At 35.2% G+C, this 19,195-nt stretch overlaps 1 protein-coding gene across 5 annotated transcripts in view; it reads right to left on the bottom strand.

Moving 5' to 3' along the window:
• LOC115218740 (protocadherin gamma-A11-like) overlaps nt 1-19,195 on the bottom strand; it is a 335,456-nt gene that overhangs the window by 244,567 nt on the left and 71,694 nt on the right. The gene's annotated exons all lie outside the window — the stretch shown is intronic.

Genomic DNA, 19,195 nt, shown 5'->3' on the forward strand with positions numbered 1-19,195 from the left:
CAAATGGATCCCAGTGCTTAAGCAAGCATGTACATAAGCCAAAATCTAGTACTTATTTTAGCAGTCTCCTTTTTCCAAACCACTAAGTTACAGGAAAGTAAAGAAACCAACATCAGTTGTCCTGTTTCTCCTAAATAATGTGGTAATGTGCTATTTAAATACCTATTTCTTTACTACTCACAAGGGGCTAAACACAGAGGGGACAAACAAGGACAGACACACGGATTAAATCGACTACACTGACTCCAGTGCGTAACTGGTACTTAATTTATCAACCCCGATAGGATGAAAGGCAAAGTCGACCTCAGCAGAATTTGAACTCAGAACGTAATGGCAGACGAAATACCACTAAGCATTTTGTCCGGCATGCTAACGATTCTGCCAGCTCGCCGCCTATTTAAATACCATTACAGAAAACATTAGGCAACCTTTCCATTTGCAATATGTTAGTTGGAAGTTGGGAAATTAATTCTGTAAATTAACATTTATATGATTAGCTATGAATTCATATTGCATGCCTACATTCAGCCAATATGGGCGTTGGTGTCTTTCAGCTGCCATAGGTAACTGGATAAAGATGTATTTTTCTAGCAGGATCCCTCAAGATTTCAAGAATTTATAATGTTCAGGAATCAATTAATTTCACAATGGAATTGTATGACAGGCACACACCATTTTTAGAGATTTTGAAAATTAAGGAAAATGATTATTATAACTGATCCCCTCTCTAAAGTAATACATATAGATAAACACTCAAAAATTTAGATTTTGCCATGAATCCTCTATTAAGAGAAAAAGCCATTTCTACAACAATCATTAAACTATAAAAGAACCATGAATAATTAACAATGAAAAATACCATCAAATCCTAAAAGGCTCTTAACAAAGGTCAGACTTACATTGTGAAAAGAAATTATACCAGTAATGAAATGTGTAAACTTTCATTTGTGATTGTGAAAAAACTCTAGAACTGAAAAATATTTCAAGGTAAATGTAAATATGAATTTCAAAATTAAAAAAAACAACTAATTGACTGCATTATATGTCCACAATACCAGGAAAACTAAAATGGTCAAGCAGAAACAAAATTAATGGAATGAGTCAGGATGCATAAATAATAAAACAGTGTTCCTTCCATCTGTTAGGAATGTTCCAGATGAACATATAAACATTTATGTAAACAGAAAATTTGAAATATTTCCCTTTTTCAAACAGAGGGAGAAAATGAAAACTTATAAAAACACAAAATAAGAATACTTCATAAAAATCCTTAATCTGAAATTAAACGAGAAATTCTGACAACCACAACCAAAACACAATATAACAGTATGGCACAGAAAACTTTTGTTTATACCAGATATCTGAAGAACCGATGACAGCTGAAAGCACTTAGAAGAAATTTTTTCATATCTCCCATCAGGTTTGTGTTAATCTGTTCCATTGAAAAACCGTTTTTTAAGATAATTTTTAATTCCTAGAGAACATTTTTTTTCAAATACTGTGACAGTAACAAGAACTTTCTCTTAAAGAATTAAATACACACAAAATACACACATACATAAATATATACATATGCGTGTGCATACACACACACACACACACACACACATGCACACACATATATATATATACACATATATGTGTTTGTGTGTTTCAAAGAATGAGTAGATATGTTTTATTTGTTTTTTTTGTTTTTTTTTTGAGGGGATAATTTTAATTTTAATCTTAATAATGTTTACAGTGAGTAACTCTGATATGAGTTTTGAGCTTCAAGTAGGTGTTTTCAAACTGAAAAATGTATGTTTTACTGGTTGCTTAAATAGCAAAAGAGTTTTACTTACAATTATACATACAAAAGAATATACACAGAAAATGGAAAAGAATATATATACATACATACATATATATATATATATATTTACACACAGTAATCCCTTGCCATATCACAGCTCACCTATCGTGCTCTCATTACGTTGTGGTTCACCTATTGTGCACTCAGTACATCACAAATTCTTCCTGGCTAATATATGAAAATCTATATCGTGGACTCATCAGTATATTGTGGGTTTCTGCATCCGATAGGAATTTATATCTTTTTAGATTTTAATTATGTCGGAGGTTTTGGAATGTAACACCCATGATATTTGAAGGATCACTGTATATATATATATATATATGAGTGTGTGTATATGTGTGTATATAAGTAAACATAAGTGTGTGTGTATATATATGTGTGTGTGTGGAGGCACAATGGCCCAGTGGTTAAGGCAGCAGATTTGTGGTCGGAGGATCACGGTTTTGATTCACAGTTGTGTGTGTTTAGTGAGCGAAAACACTTAAAGCTCCTCAAGGCTCCAGCAAGTGTTGGTGGTGACTCTGTTGTACTCTTCCACCCCAACTTTCTCTCACTCTTTCTTCCAGTTTCCTGAGTAACGCTGTGATGGACTGGGACTATGAGCCTGGTTAGGTTTGAAAAGGGCGCATAAAAAAATAAATATATATATATATTCTTTTCCCTTGTTTATGTATATTTTTTGTATGTATTCTTGTAAGAAAAAGATCTTTTGCTATTTAAGCAACCAGTAAAACACATTTTTCAGTTTGAAAACTGCTACTTTAAGTTTAAAACTCATATCAGAGAAACTCACTGTAAACATTACTAAAATTAAATTAAAAATTATCCCCTCAAAAAAGCCATATCTACTCATTCTTTCAAAAACATATAATACTGTACCAAGAACTTTCTCTTTATTATTCTAATACACACACACGCACACATTTATATATATATATATATATATATATATATATAATGAAAAGTATGTATCTTTTACTCTTTTACTTGTTTTCGGTCATTTGACTGTGGTCGTGCTGGAGCACCACCTTTAGTCGAAGAAATCGACCCCAGGACGTATTCTTTGTAAGCTTAGTACTTACTATATCGGTCTCTTTTGTCGAACCACTAAGTGACAGGGAGATAAACACACCAGCATCAGTTGTTAAGTGATGTTGGGGGACAAACACAGACACACAAACATATACACACACATACATACATACACACACATATATATGTTTATATATATATATATATATATATATATATATACATATTGGATCGTTAGCCCCCACACGCAATTTTTTCTCTCCTTGTATCTCTATTTGTTTCTTTTCTGTGTATCTTTCTGTTGAAGAGCGTAGGCTCGAAACGTAAAAGAGTTGTTTTATTTCTATTCCCGAGCGCCATACTAATACATTGTTTGTTTGTACTCCACCTGCCTTCGTCTTTTGTTTATTTTCGTAAACCTCCCGTTATATATATGTACATATATACGACGGGCTTCTTTCAGTTTCCTTCTACCAAATCCTCACACAAGGCTTTGGTTGGCCTGAAGCTATAGTAGAAGACACTTGCCCAGGGTGCCACGCATTGGGACTGAACCCGGAACCATGTGGTTAGTGAGCAAGCTACTTACCACACATCCACTCCTGCGCCTATGTATGTGTGTGAATACATATATGTGTATACATATATATATATATTAATATTATATATGCGTGTTTGTGTATGTGTGTGTGTGTACATATACACATATAGATACAAAAATATATACACAAGCACACTGAGCAAACACATGCATAGTGTCATCGAGACACAGCTTGAACCAAATTTTTATTAATTTGCTCATGTTTTCTAATGAATCATCAGTTTAATATTGCAAGGGATTGCTTTAATGTCCTTAACTAAATATTAAGCTGGGTGCAATGGGGGTATTGACTTCTTCAGAATCTCTCATCAAAATGAAGGATTTTAATTGGTTGTGTCAGAATATTAGACACGCCTGAATGAACACCTTGGTAATGAACTTGATTTCTTCGTCATGATTACATTGTCAGCATGCGTGTGTGTGTGTGTGCGTGTATGTGTGTGTGTGTGCACGTGTTGACTGAAAGAAATGTAAACATAATTTTGGTAAGAAAGGTTGATGTCGATTCTGTTATTAAATGTTTCGTGATAGTTCATGGCAAATGTGAGAAGTGATTCGATAGGATATCTGAAATATATAGTTTGAATATATGACTATATCAATATGAAATGTAATATATATATATGTGTATCTTTCTGTCTGTCTCTGTTTCTGTCTCTCTGTCTCTCTCCCTCTCATTCTTTCTCTCCTCAACTCTCTCTCTCTCACACACATACACACACACATACATACACATTCTTTCATACATTCCAGCTCAAAGGCTGCAGCCATGCTGGAGCACCAATAGCTATAAATATTATATATGTGAAAAGCTGCTGGAAAGTTCTTAGCGTTAGGTAAAAGAAAGTACAAGAAGACTGGTTGATTATAATTTTATTCACCATATTCCCCTCTCAGATTCACACATTTAATGCAACAGAACTTGAGCTTTTCTGAGCCCTGTAGAAGAACTCAGAAGGTTGGGATCTCCAAACAGACTTTTGTGAAACCCTTAAAGCCAAGAACTTTCCTGCACCTATCGTGTAAAAAGTATCCAGTCCACACTGTGAAGTGGTTGGCATTTGGAAGGGCATCCAGCTGTAATGACCATGCCAAGACAGACACAGAAGCCAGGGGTAGTTTCCCACCTGACTGGCTCTTGTCAAATCGTCCAACCCATGTCAGCATGGAATGCAGATGTTAAACGTTGATGGTGTTGTTGTTGATGATGATCGTGATGATGATGATGTTGATGGTGGTGGTGGTGGTGGTGGTGGTGATGAGGAGGAGGCAGAGGGGTGAGGAGGAGGCGGAGGGGTGAGGAGGAGGCGGAGGGTGAGGAGGAGGAGGGGTGAGGAGTGGGTGTGGGAGGAGGAGGAGGAGAAGAAGAAGAAGAAGAAGAAGGAAAATAATAATAATAATAATAATAAGAAGAAGAAGAAGAAGAAGATGAAGAAGAAGAAGAAGAAGAAGAAGAAGAAGAAGAAGAAGAAGAAGAAGAAGAAGAAAAAGAATCTATACAGCTGTATAGTTGAGAAGTTTACTTCTGAACATCATGGTCTGGGTTATCTCTTATCTTTTATTTTTTGTATTTTACATGTTTCAGTCACTGGTCTATGGGCATAATGGGTCACTACCTTAAAGGGTTAGTTAAACAAATTGACCCCAGTGCTTTTTTTTGTTTTTTTTTAAGGCTTAGTAAGTTTGGTATTTATTCTGTTAGTCTTTTTTGCCGAACACTAAGTTATAGGGAAGTAAACAAACCAACACTGACTGGGAAGCAGGGGGGAATGGCAGACAAACACAAACACACACACACACATCAGTATTTGTTTTTATGTTCAGTTTTAATAAAGCCAATCTTGCCCCGCTATGGTCTTACCACTAAGAAAGGAATGTTCTCAAGAAAATTTAGCAAATGCCAGAATGTAAGTGAGCAAGACAAATGAAAAGATACAAAATATACAGATTAATTGCAAATTTTCTTGATAACATTTCTTTCTTAGTGGTAAGACCATAGGGGATCGACTTCTAGCATAATGGATGTCCACTTAGTGGTCATCCCTCTTATATGTATGTAATATATATATATACATGTATATATACATATAAAGTTAATCCAAACAAGAAAGTACAAAAAAAACACAACAACGTGAGGACATGGAACAAATATAGTATTATTGGACGCTCAGGAAAGAAGGGAAGAAGGAGGGTTTAACGTTTTGAGTGGAGCTCTTCGTCGGAAACATAGGAGAAGGAAAGATCCAGAGAAGGGAAGACAGAGGGAAAAAAATTGCCAACGGTACACATGAGGTCGCTTGAGAAGATACAACAAGCTAAGTAAAAACATGGTTGTCCTTGCATTCAGAGGGATGACCCTGCAACCTTCTTCAGCTGAGCATTCCTAATCTTGCAGGCTTGTGGGTGCTGGTGCCACATGAAAAGCACCTGTGTTGGTGTCATGTAAATGCACTCATGCCAGTGCTGCATAAGAGCACCCAGTACACTCTGTAAAGTGGTTGGCATTAGGAAGGGCATCCAGCTGGGGAAACCATGCCAACACAGACGTGAAGCTTGGGCAGCTCTTCAGCTGGTCAGCTCTTATCAAACCATCCAGACTATGCTAGTATGGAAAACGGACATTAAATGATGATGATGATGTGTACACATATGCACACACACACACACACACACACATACACAGACACACACACACACACACACACAAACACACAAACACACACAAATATATAAATGCGTGAGTCTTTGTGTATGTGTTTGATAACATGTGTTGGTTTGTTTACATCCCAGTAACTTAGTGAATCAGCAAAAGAGACTGATAGAATAAGTACCATTTTTTAAAAAACAGAAGCAATGGGGTCGATTTGTTGATCAAGATAGTGTCCCAGTAAGGCTGCAATCCAATCACCAAAACATATAAAAGACAATAAAAAGAGTAAAATATTTAATAGACAATATAAATAAATTTCATGGAAAGATTTAAAATCCAATATATTAAACTAGCACTATGACCCGGCAACACCGGGTCATAGTGCTAGTGCATGCATATACAGCTGCGTGCGTGCGCACATACATGCAAGTACTGTCCAAATCTCCGACCAATCACATACAGCTAGCAGGCATTCAATTAGCGTATCAAGTTTCGGGCATTTTGATTGGGATTTGGAAAGAAAATTCACAAAAAAGTCACTTCTATTGATTGTTTAATGGCTTTGCAGGGTGACTGAGGAAATGTAAAGATGTGCACGACCACCCTTAGAGAGTTTCGAATGACCATAGAAAGTGCGAGCCCTCTAAATGAAAAATTGTGGATTTGTATATAAAGGATAGACACACAGACAGACAGACATTTTGCCGTTTATATATATAGAGAGATGATGGCTCCATTTAATAATGGAATTAAAGTACAGCTTATAATATAATCTAAAAATCTGCTCAGCAAAGAAATCATTTATATATGAAATAATTGGCTTTGAAAATCATTAATACCTGCCAGAATAATGGAATGCAGATTAAACTTTTGTAAAAAGATAATACTGAAATGACAAACAAATTAGTAAGTCATAAAAAGATATAGTATTAATACCTGTGATAATAATTAAAAATAAGTTGAAAACATAAGGCAGTCGTCACTGTTTTAGTTGCCATCGTTTTTGTTTTAGCATTTTTATTTTCTTACAGGTGGGAGTTATATGAATATGTAATTCAGCAACTCACATGGTAACTGAATCTTGTGATATTTCAACAAAATATGGATTCACTGAAGCTCCGGCATCTGGCGATGGACTTGGTAAACACCCACAAAGTTATCAACCACCTCACCAACAACAACACTGAACACCTTTTTGATCTCCATGTGTCCAACACACGTGGACATGCCTACAAAGTCAGAAAACAACACAGCTCCCATGACTTTCGGAAACATTTTTTCACGCTCAGAGTTGCTGAAGCATGGAATAAACTGCCTGCGTCAGTTGTTGACTGCCATGACACTGCATCCTTTAAGGCCCTCATGCTTTCCAAAATACGCCGAAACTACACCTGATTATATATACACTTTAGATGAGTTGTAGTGCACCTGAGCACTGTACACAATTATTATTATTATTAAAAGACTGTACAAGAATGATGATAATGATGAGTTCCAATATTTAAAATCTGGGTTTGTCCTTGTTAACGGGTGTGGCTGGATCTACCTCGCTCTTACAGCAACTGCTCTCACACCATCCCGCGATCTCGCCTGGTTTTGGGCATCCTCCATCCTCAAGCCAACCCTCCCAATCTCCTCCTCTACTGTCCCCTCCACGTTTTCTGAGGTCGGGCCCCGCTTTCATGGAGCATTCACTTTAAACTCGAGCACTCTCCTCAGAACCTGATCTTCATCCCTCCTCAACACATGTCCATACCACTACACCCCATTCACCTTTCCCAGCTGTTCCACTGATTCCTTCATCCCCAGCATCCCCATCAAGTCCTCAGCCTTCCTTTTATCCAATAGTTTCACACCACACATTGCTCTCATCATTGCTCTCTCAGCTCTTTTCTGAATCATTTCACACTAAACTTTACCCAGGAACTTACTAATGCATTAGAACCTTTACTCTTTACTCTTTTACTTGTTTCAGTCATTTGACTGCGGCCATGCTGGAGCACCGCCTTTAGCCGATCAAATCGACTCCGGGACTTATTCTTTGTAAGCCCAGTACTTATTCTATCGGTCTCTTTTTGCCGAACCGCTAAGTAACGGGGACGTAAACACACCAGCATCGGTTGTCAACCAATGCTAGGGGGACAAACACAGACACACAAACACACACACACATATATATATATATATATATATATACGACAGGCTTCTTTCAGTTTCCGTCTACCAAATCCACTCACAAGGCTTTGGTCGGCCCGGGGCTATAGCAGAAGACACTTGCCCAAGATGCCACGCAGTGGGACTGAACCCGGAACCATGTGGTTGGTTAGCAAGCTACTTACCACACAGCCACTCCTGCGCCTATACATCATCATCATCGTCAACACCATTTTATTTTCAGTTTTCCATGCTTGCATGGGTTGGATGGTATTTGCTGTGGCCGATTTTCTATGGCCAGATGCCTTTCCTGTTGCAAACCCTCACCTATTTTCAAGTAAGATAATATTTCACCCTGACCAACCATGTTTATTGAGAAGACTGAATATGAAGGACGTTGCTTGTATAACAGTGACACTTGCTTACAGCTATCACAAGGAAGTAGGAAATAACACACATGTACATATATGTATATTTGTATGTATGCATGCATGTATATATATGTGTGTGTGTGTGTGTGTGTGAGTGTGTATGTATGTATGTATGTATGCATGTATGTATGTATGTATGTGTGTATGTATGTTTGTATGTATGCATGCATGTATATATATATGTGTGTGTGTGGGTGTGTGTATGTATGTATGTATGTATGTATGTATGCATGTATGCGTGTATGTATGTATGTATGTAGTATGTATGTATGCATGTATGCATGTATGTATGTATGCATGCATGTATGTATGTGTGTGTGTGGGTATGCATGTATGTATGTATGTATGCATGCATGTATGCGTGTATGTATGTATGTATGTATGTATGTATGTATGTATGTATGTATGCATGCATGTATGCGTGTATGTATGTATGTATGTATGCATGCATGTATGCGTGTATGTATGTATGTATGTATGTATGTATGCATGTATGCGTGTATGTTGTATGTTTGTATGTATGTAGTATATGTATGCATGCATGTATGCGTGTATGTATGTATGTATGTATGTATGTATGTATGTATGTATGTATGCATGCATGTATGCGTGTATGTATGTATGTATGTATGTATGTATGTATGTATGCATGCATGTATGCGTGTATGTATGTATGTATGTATGCATGCATGTATGCGTGTATGTATGTATGTATGTATGTATGTATGCATGTATGCGTGTATGTTTGTATGTTTGTATGTATGTATGTATGTATGTATGTATGCATGTATGCGTGTATGTATGTATGTATGTATGTATGCATGTATGCATGTATGTGTGTATGTATGTATGTATGTATGTATGTATGTATGTATGCATGCATGTATGCGTGTATGTATGTATGTATGTATGTATGTATGTATGTATGTATGCATGCATGTATGCGTGTATGTATGTATGTATGTATGCATGCATGTATGCGTGTATGTATGTATGTATGTATGTATGTATGCATGTATGCGTGTATGTTTGTATGTTTGTATGTATGTATGTATGTATGTATGCATGCATGTATGCGTGTATGTATGTATGTATGTATGTAGTATGTATGTATGTATGTATGCATGCATGTATGCGTGATGTATGTATGTATGTATGTATGTATGTATGATGTATGCATGCATGTATGCGTGTATGATGTATGTATGTATGCATGCATGTATGCGTGTTTGTTGTATGTATGTATGTATGTAGTATGCATGTATGCGTGTATGTTGTATGTTTGTATGTATGTATGTATGTATGTATTAGCATGTATGCGTGTAGTATGTATGTATGTATGTATGCATGTATGCATGTATGTGTTGTATGTATGTATGTATGTTGTATGTATGTATAGTATGTTGTATGATGTATGCATGTGTGCGTTATGTATGTATGTATGTATGTATGTATGTATGTAGTAGCATGTATGCGTGTATGTATGTATGTGTATCTTGTATGCATGTATGCATGTATGTGTATGCATGTATGCATGTATGCATGTATGCGTGTGTGTATGTATGTATGTATGTATGTATGTATGTATGTATGTATGTATGCATGTATGTGTGTATGTATGTATGTATGTGTGTATGGGTGCAAATATGATTATGTAGTTAAGAAACTTGCTCTGCAACATGTTTTTGGTTTCAGTCCCACTGTATGGCACCTTAGGTGAGTGTCTTCTACTATAGCCCTGGGCTGACCCAAACCTTGTAAGGGGATCTGACAGATGGAAACTGAAAGAAGTCCATCAGTTCTTAGTGTGCGTGTGTGTGTGTGTGTGTGTGTGTGCGTGCGTGTGTGTGTGTGTCTTTGTTTGCTTGTTTGAGCTTGTTCTCTTCATCATCATCATCATCATCATCATCATCATCATCATCATCATCATCATCATCATCATCGTTTAACACCCGCTTTCCATGCTAGCATGGGTTGGACGGTTCAACTGGGGTCTGGGGAGCCCGAAGGCTGCACCAGGCTCCAGTCTGATCTGGCAGTGTTTCTACAGCTGGATGCCCTTCCTAACGCCAACCACTCCGTGTGTGTAGTGGGTGCTTTTTATGTGCCACCGACACAGGTGCCAGACGAGGCTGGCGAACGGCCATGCTCGGATGGTGCTTTTTACGTGCCACCAGCACGGAGGCCATCACTCCACTATTTGATAACTGGTCTTGAATTGTTTATACCCTAGTAACATTGCAGTTCAGCAACAGAAACCAATAGAATAAACAACAGACTTAGAAATAAATACTGGGTTTGATTTGATCAACTAAACCCTTCAAGGCTGCAGTCCAATGACTAAAGCAAGTAAAAGGCAAAAAATAAATAATAGGAAAGTAGCGTAGTACAGTATGAAGAAAGTATGAAGACTTCTTTACAGTTAGGACTACTATGTAACCAGTTTAAAATATGTGCACAGAACAGATACAGCTGCAGTTTAGGCTTTCTGGGAAATCACTATGGAATACATTTTATTTCAAAATAGCAACATCATTCTATTTGTAAAAGCTGATATTATCTTTGATTTGGTTGATAACAAATTTCAAGACACAAAACTACTTCCTGATAAAGACTGGAATGCAAGTCCTTTGCTAATTGCACATGGAACAAAATAGTTGAACTGATATTACGAGCTATTATTTCTTCAATAACCAAATAAGATGAGTCACTACATTCTATAAGAAAGACTTACATGTTTGCATATATGTAGCATGATGTGTTGAATCACGACTGCATATCAAATCAATGCTTGATTCTTGTTTCCTAGTTTTGAACATATGACTGTGTTTCTAACCATTAGCATAATGTTCTTTGCTTGACATAAAACAATGACAACGTTTTCGAAACCATAATGCAAAAATAAATCCACTATTTATACCGGATCTTTTCGGTTTGAACGGCAGTTTTTAACATAATTTCTAGGTAACTAAAAAATTTTAAACTTCATATCCTAGTAGAATGTGTTTATAAAACATCTTTTTCTCTTGGCTTATTGAGAGAAAATTCTATAGTTTGTAAGATATTTGTTGTTTTTTTTTTCTTCAATTTCTGCAATTTCAACCAATCAGTGGCGTCTATTGAGTTAAAAAGCATTCTGTGCCCTATGAATATGTCCCTTGTTTAAGAAACAGATTGGGTTTATTTACATTTGTGAAGAAAAAAAGATACCCTTCCCCCACACCTATCCCTAACCCTAACCCTAAAAGAGATTGAAATGCAATAGATCGATACTAGGGTCATAATTATGGGTGACAATTTCATATGACACCGCTAGAAAAAACTGCTGTTCAAACCGAAAAGATCCTTTATACCTATAACATGATGAAAAAATATTTCAAATTCCATCGTTTGATGTTTAAATGGTTAAAAAAAATACTACTTTAGAGAGCATTTTGTTCCTTCTTTCATAATCAGATATTTTTCAAACAAACTGTTTTCTTTGTTTATTGTTATCTCCCCATCAACAGCAGAAAATCTCATGTCATTTCTTCGTTTTTTGACCATTATGTCAAAGATAATAACAGGCTTGTTAGAGATTATGAAGACATATATTTGTCTGATCTTTCACAAGTGACTAACAAATTAATGAATTTTGATTACTGGAAAGTTGCCTGTGTGGTTAAGAAGTTTGCAGTGAAATCTTATGGTTTGGGGTTCAGTCTCACAGAGAGGCATCTTTAGCAAGTGTCTTCAGAAAGTACTGGCTGAATTCACTCACAAAGCATAGCTCAGTGAGTCGGCAAATGTTTTGTGAGTGAATTTGGTAGACGGAAATTGTGTGGAAGCCTGTCTTGTGTATGTGTGTGTGTGTGTGTGTGTGTGCGTATGTTCTTTTCACTGTTCATAAGTTGAACAACGAGGGTTAGAGATCTGTCTTGGCACTGGGTATCAAAGAACCTTGACTCTCCTTTCATTGCATTACATTTATCTTTGTAATCATTATCATTATTATTATTATTATTATTATTATTATTAATATTATTATTATTATAACTATTACTACTTCAAATTCCACCAAGGTTGACTTTGCCTTTCATCCTTTCTGGGGTCAATAAAATAAGTACCAGTTGAGTCCTGGTTTCAATGTAATTGACATTCTCTCTCCTAAAATTGCTGGCCTTGTGCCAAAATTTGAGATCATTATTATTATTGAATGCAATGAGCTGGCAGAATGATTACCACTCCAGAAAAAAAAGCTTAATGATATTTCTTCTTCTTTTATGTTCTGAGTTCAAATATTACTGAGGGTGATTTTGTTTTACATCCTGGGGCTAATATAAAATTTTGGCTTTTGTGCCACACAGGCTTTCTGCTTATTGTAGAAAGATTTATTATCATTGGGGGAGAAAAACATGTCACATACACACACACATAAATATTCACGCATACATACCTACCTACATACATACATGCATACACATACACGCACATACAAACACATAAACATTCACACATACAAACAGACACACACACACCCAAACATTCACGTATACATATATAGATGCATATATACGCACACATACATGTAAACAATCAAAGATAGATACATAAATACATACACACACACAAACACATCGACATTCACACATACAAACACACACACACACACAAACATTCATGCATACATACACACACACACATAAACATTCACACATACATACATGCATACATACATACATACATACATACATGCATACTTGCATACATACATGCATACATACATACATACATACATGCATACATACATACATACATGCATACATACATGCACACACATGCATGCATACATACAAACATGCATACATATATACAAACATACATACATACATACATACATATATACATACAAACATGCATATATACATACAAACATACATACATACATACATACATACATACATACATGCATGCATACATACATACATACATACATACATACATACATGCATACATACATACATCCATCCATCCATCCATCCATCCATACATACATACATACATACATACATACATACATCCATCCATCCATACATACATACAAACATACAAACATACAAACATACATACATATATATATATATAGGCTTCCACTCAGTTTTCATTTACTCACAAAGTAATATCGGCCCGAGGCTATAGCAAAAGACACTTTCTAATGGTGGGATTGAACCCAACCACATGGTAGCAAAACAAGCTTCTTAACCATGCAGCGATGACTGCATTTATATGTATAAGAGAATTTTAAAACAGATTATGGAATTTACTGAATGTGAAATTTTTTTTTTTTTTTTTTTAAACCAGATAATATTCTTTAAACTTCATAAATGTTTATTTTGCTTATTTCTCTACCGAGTAATTACCTCGTCACAAACATGCATTCATTATTTCTTGCACTCACAATGTAAGGTTTATATATTCCATCTTTTGAACTTTGCAAATATATATATTTTTTTTTTCTTTTTTGTCCCAGATTTTTTTCTTGTGCCTTTAGCAGCTAATTAACTGATATTCATTATACTGCATTCATATTTCTTATTTGCATAAATATGCATTTAGGAAAAATAAAAAATAAAAAAAAATATATAAACTTCTTTCGCTATAACAACAAAGCAATTTGCTGAGGTAGCCCATTATTCAGGAAGTTTACTAAAAAAGGTATCTCAGATCTAGAACATTTTACATATTTTCTTGTATCATAACCATGACTTGAAGGGCTGAAGCCATCGTAAATCCAGTAAATCTGATTTAGCTTTCAAGCTAATTTGCTTGGTTGTCATGACATCTGCAATCACTGATCTGGTCTATTCTCAAACAGCTAATGGACCAGAAAGACATATTCATTATGGGAGGAGATGGTCTTGAACTTAAGCAAAGCAGATTGCATGATGCTTCCAGACCTAATTGATGTGGTAGCATTCAAAGTACCTTGTTCCAGTGAAGCACTTTGATTGCTATTTTGACTAGACAAAGCACTCGACTTTCCCAGCCGTCAGCAAAAATGTTACAAACTTTGAGGCTGTTTAAACTATCCTTAAAATATCTTTCTAATGCTAGTCACCTTGTGAACTCTGGCAACTGGCTAGTTGCCATAAAAAAGGGCATTTGGTATCTGAATGGTCTCCATTTAAACAAAGTGTCCATCTGGAACTGAAATTTCTTCACATGTTTGGCCGTACCATACCCAGGTATTACTATCATGTATTTATATATACACACATACATAAATATATAGAGACAGACAGACAAATAGATAGACAGACAGATAGATAGATAGATAGATAGATAAATAAATAGATAGATAGATAGATAGATAGATAGATAAATAAATAGATAGATAGATAGATAGATAAATAGATAGGTAGATAGATAACTAAATTGATAGATAGAGATAGATAGATACATAGATAGATAGATAGATAGATAGATAGATAGATAGATAGATAGATAGATAGATAGATAGATAGATAGATAGGTAGGTAGGTAGGTAGGTAGGTAGATAGATAGATAGATAGATAGTTAGATGGATGGATGGATGGATAGATAGATAGATAGATAGATAGATAGATAGATAGATAGATAGATAGATAGATAGATAGACAGATAGATAGATAGATAACTTTCTTTATTGGCCACACAGGGATGAACACAGAGGGGGCAAATACAAATATAGAGTTTTTCTTTATGAAAATGGAAAAGAAAAAGGGGAAAAAAGGGAACAAATGTAAAATTCCGATCAAATGGGATCAGGGAAAAAAAAAGATAGATAGATAGATAGATAGATAGATCAATGGATAGCTATAGACATATGCATGTATGTGTGTGTATGATTGTATATACATATGTGTAGAAGTACAAGTCTATGTATGCATTTTTATATGTATGTACATACTAGAGATGTAGGAGTGAATCTACTTATAAATACATGTATGAGTGTTTCTTTGTTTTGCAATTATGTATGCGTGAAAATATATTTTTTTTATTGTATTTACAACTTGAGGGCATTCTTTTAACATAAACACATGCACTGGTTGTAATACATCTTTTCTTTTATTAATTAATTAAGCTATTCATACATTTATTGATTGGTTTGTCATGTCTTTCACTAAACAACTACCCTCTTCTCAATGATACCCAGCCCTCCAATTGTCCTCGCTTCCTTTTCCACATTTAGTATTTATAAGCGTTTAATAATGTGTGTGTTTGTGTGAGCGTGATTGAAATTGAGAGAGAATGACATGTAGGTGCATGTGTGTGTGTGTGTGTATGTATGTGCAAAAGTGTGTAATGGTAAGCAGCCACATATTCATGTGAGCATTGGTTTCCTAAATGATAGCAAGTGTCTTATTCTATTGGTCTCTTTTGCTGAACCGCTAAGTTACGGTGACATAAACACACCAGAATCGGTTGTCAAGCAATGCTAGAGGGACAAACACAGACACACAAATATATACACACACATACTTATATATATATATATACATATATATATATATATATATATATACATATATACGACGGGCTTCTTTCAGTTTCCATTTACCAAATCCACTCACAAGGCTTTGATCGGACCGAGGCTATAGTAGAAGACACTTGCCCAAGGTGCCACACAGTGGGACTGAACCCGGAACCATGTGGATGGTAAACAAGCTACTTACCACACAGCCACATTTTCATTTTCAATTATTTTTGTGTAACTTTAAGCAATTTCCACTCATATACACTCACATGTGAATGTGTATATATGTGTGTATGTATATATATATATATATATATACAGGGTGCAGTGAATAAACGGTCGTCTAAATTATGCAAAAATGATAATAACACTAACATCTCATTTTAACAGATATATTTACCAAAATTACATAAAAATATCTTGAAATACTAAAGAGTAAATGTATTCAAAAAAATTGCCTTTGGCTACATCCATGGACTCCAAATGACTTTGGAATCTCCTACAACTCTTGTTTAAGTTGGTGAATGCTGCCAAAATTCTTACCTTCAGTTCATCTTTGGTATTAAAAGGAGTTTTGTTGGTCTCTTGCTCAACTGCACCCTACACATAATATTTAAGGGGACTAGAGTCTGAGGAGTTAGGTGACCAGATGTTATCGGTGATGTGGTCACAGAAATTCAGAAATTGTCTGACAGCAATGATTAGGTTCTCTGCTTGTGTGGCATGGTGCAGATTCCTGTTGCCAGACATAGGGTCTTCTAGCAGCCACCCTCTTGACCCAGGGCAGCACTACCTCTCCAGGTATTTGATGTAGGCCTCCATTTTGAGTGTGAGTCTGTGTGGGAAGATGGAGGCATAATGTCACCATCACTAGTGATCACTCCAGACACTATGATGTTGACTGGATGTTTCATTTTTTATCACTCTCAGTACATGTCCTCAGATTGCGCTGTCCTCAGATTGACACCCAAACGTTCTGAAGTGTTCACATAGGAATTTCTGGCATGAATGCCAAGCAGTACAGCATGTTGTTTCCAAATTTCTGGTAGAGTGAATTGTCATGGTGCTGTTTTTCTCACAGACAGTGCCCAACTGACTCTACTATACTACATATCAAAAACAAATAATCTGCATGCATGAAAGTGAAAATATAAATGGTGACAATTTACCCATCGCACCCTCTATATATATGTATATAAATGTGTGTGTGCATGTGTGTATGTGTATATATATATATATATATGTGTGTATGTGTGTATATATATATAAGTATATATATATGTATATATATATATATTTGTATGTATGTATATGTATGTATGTATGTGTATATATGTGTATATATATATAATATATATATATATATATATGTACACATAAATACGCACATACGCACCATATACATATATATATATATATATATATACACATACTCACATATATATATAATATATATGCACACAAATACGTGCACTTTTATTATTGTTTATTGTTGTAATGTTCTGTCATCTGAGGAGATAACAAGACTTAAGTTGTTTTCTTTTTTATTGCCATCTGTGTTTTACAAAGTGAAAATAATCCAAGCCCTGTTATCTACAAAGATGACAGAACAAAATATATATGACTAAATATATAAACAAAAAACAATAATATGTCTCTCACTCTATTGATCTATCTATCAATCTATCTACCTACCTAACTACCTACCTACCTACCTATCTATCTACCTACCTACCTACCTACCTACCTACCTACCTACCTACCTACCTACCTACCTACCTACCTATCTATCTATCTATCCATCTAGCTATCTGTTTATCTGTCTATCTATCTATCTATCTATTTATCTATCTATCTATTTATCTATCTATCTATCCATCTATCTACCTATTTATCTATCTATCTATCCATCTATCTATCTAGCTATCTGTCTGTCTGTCTATCTATCTATCTATCTATCTATCTATCTATCTATCTATCTATCTATCTATCTATCTATCTATCTATCCATCTAGCTATCTATTTATCTATCCCTCTATCTAGCTATCTGTCTGTCTATCTATCTATCTATCTAATGATCGATTTAACTATCTCTCTATTTGTCTGTCTGTCTGGCTGTCCTTCTGTCTGTCAGTCTGCCCATTAATCTAGTCATCTGTCCCTCTGTTTCTTCTTGCATCTGTCCGTCCATCTCCCTGTCCCTCCTCCAGCCCTCTTTTTGTCCATCTTTGTCCCTCCCTCCCTCCAGCCCTCCTTTTGTCCATCTATCCATACACCCATCCATCCGTCTATCTGTACATTTGTCTGTCCATCTATCCATTCCTTCATCTATGTATGTATGTATTTATGCAAGTATGTATATGGATATGGCTGAGCATACATCTACGTAGTTATACACAGTTAAAAAAAGGACAGGTTTTGTGATGCGAAAAGGTAAAATAGAACTAAAAACTTGAATATATATATATATATGGGTTTTTTTTAGTAATATTTAGCAGAGGCGAGAAAAAAGTGTTTATAACCATGTAAGTATTGCAAACAATGCATGAAAAAGACCTCACTTCAAATGTAGATCCTGGTGTTTTGTGTGTGTGTGTGTGTAGAGGATGTGTGTGGTGGTGCGTATGAGCTATGCAAAACTAAAAAAAACTAAGAGATGAAGAATGTGTTGGAAAAAAGAAAAGAAAAATAATTTAGCAGTACATAAAATGCTGGATCGAAAAATAAAATCAAGCACTTTATATCAACAATATATATATAAAGAGGAAAAAAAACAGAATAAGTGGAAAGAAAAAAAATAGTAAGGAATCACTTTATAATATATAATGTTAAAATAAGACACAAATAAACTGTACATTTGAAAACAAGAAAAGACTAGAAAAGAAAGGGAAAAAAAATAATAATGTTTTAGAGTAATCGTATAATGTTTTGATATAAAATGGCTTTGTAAACAATAATTGAAAAGCATTATGAAAAT

Source organism: Octopus sinensis, linkage group LG14 (genome assembly GCF_006345805.1).
Source record: "Octopus sinensis linkage group LG14, ASM634580v1, whole genome shotgun sequence".
Taxonomy (NCBI): domain Eukaryota; kingdom Metazoa; phylum Mollusca; class Cephalopoda; order Octopoda; family Octopodidae; genus Octopus; species Octopus sinensis.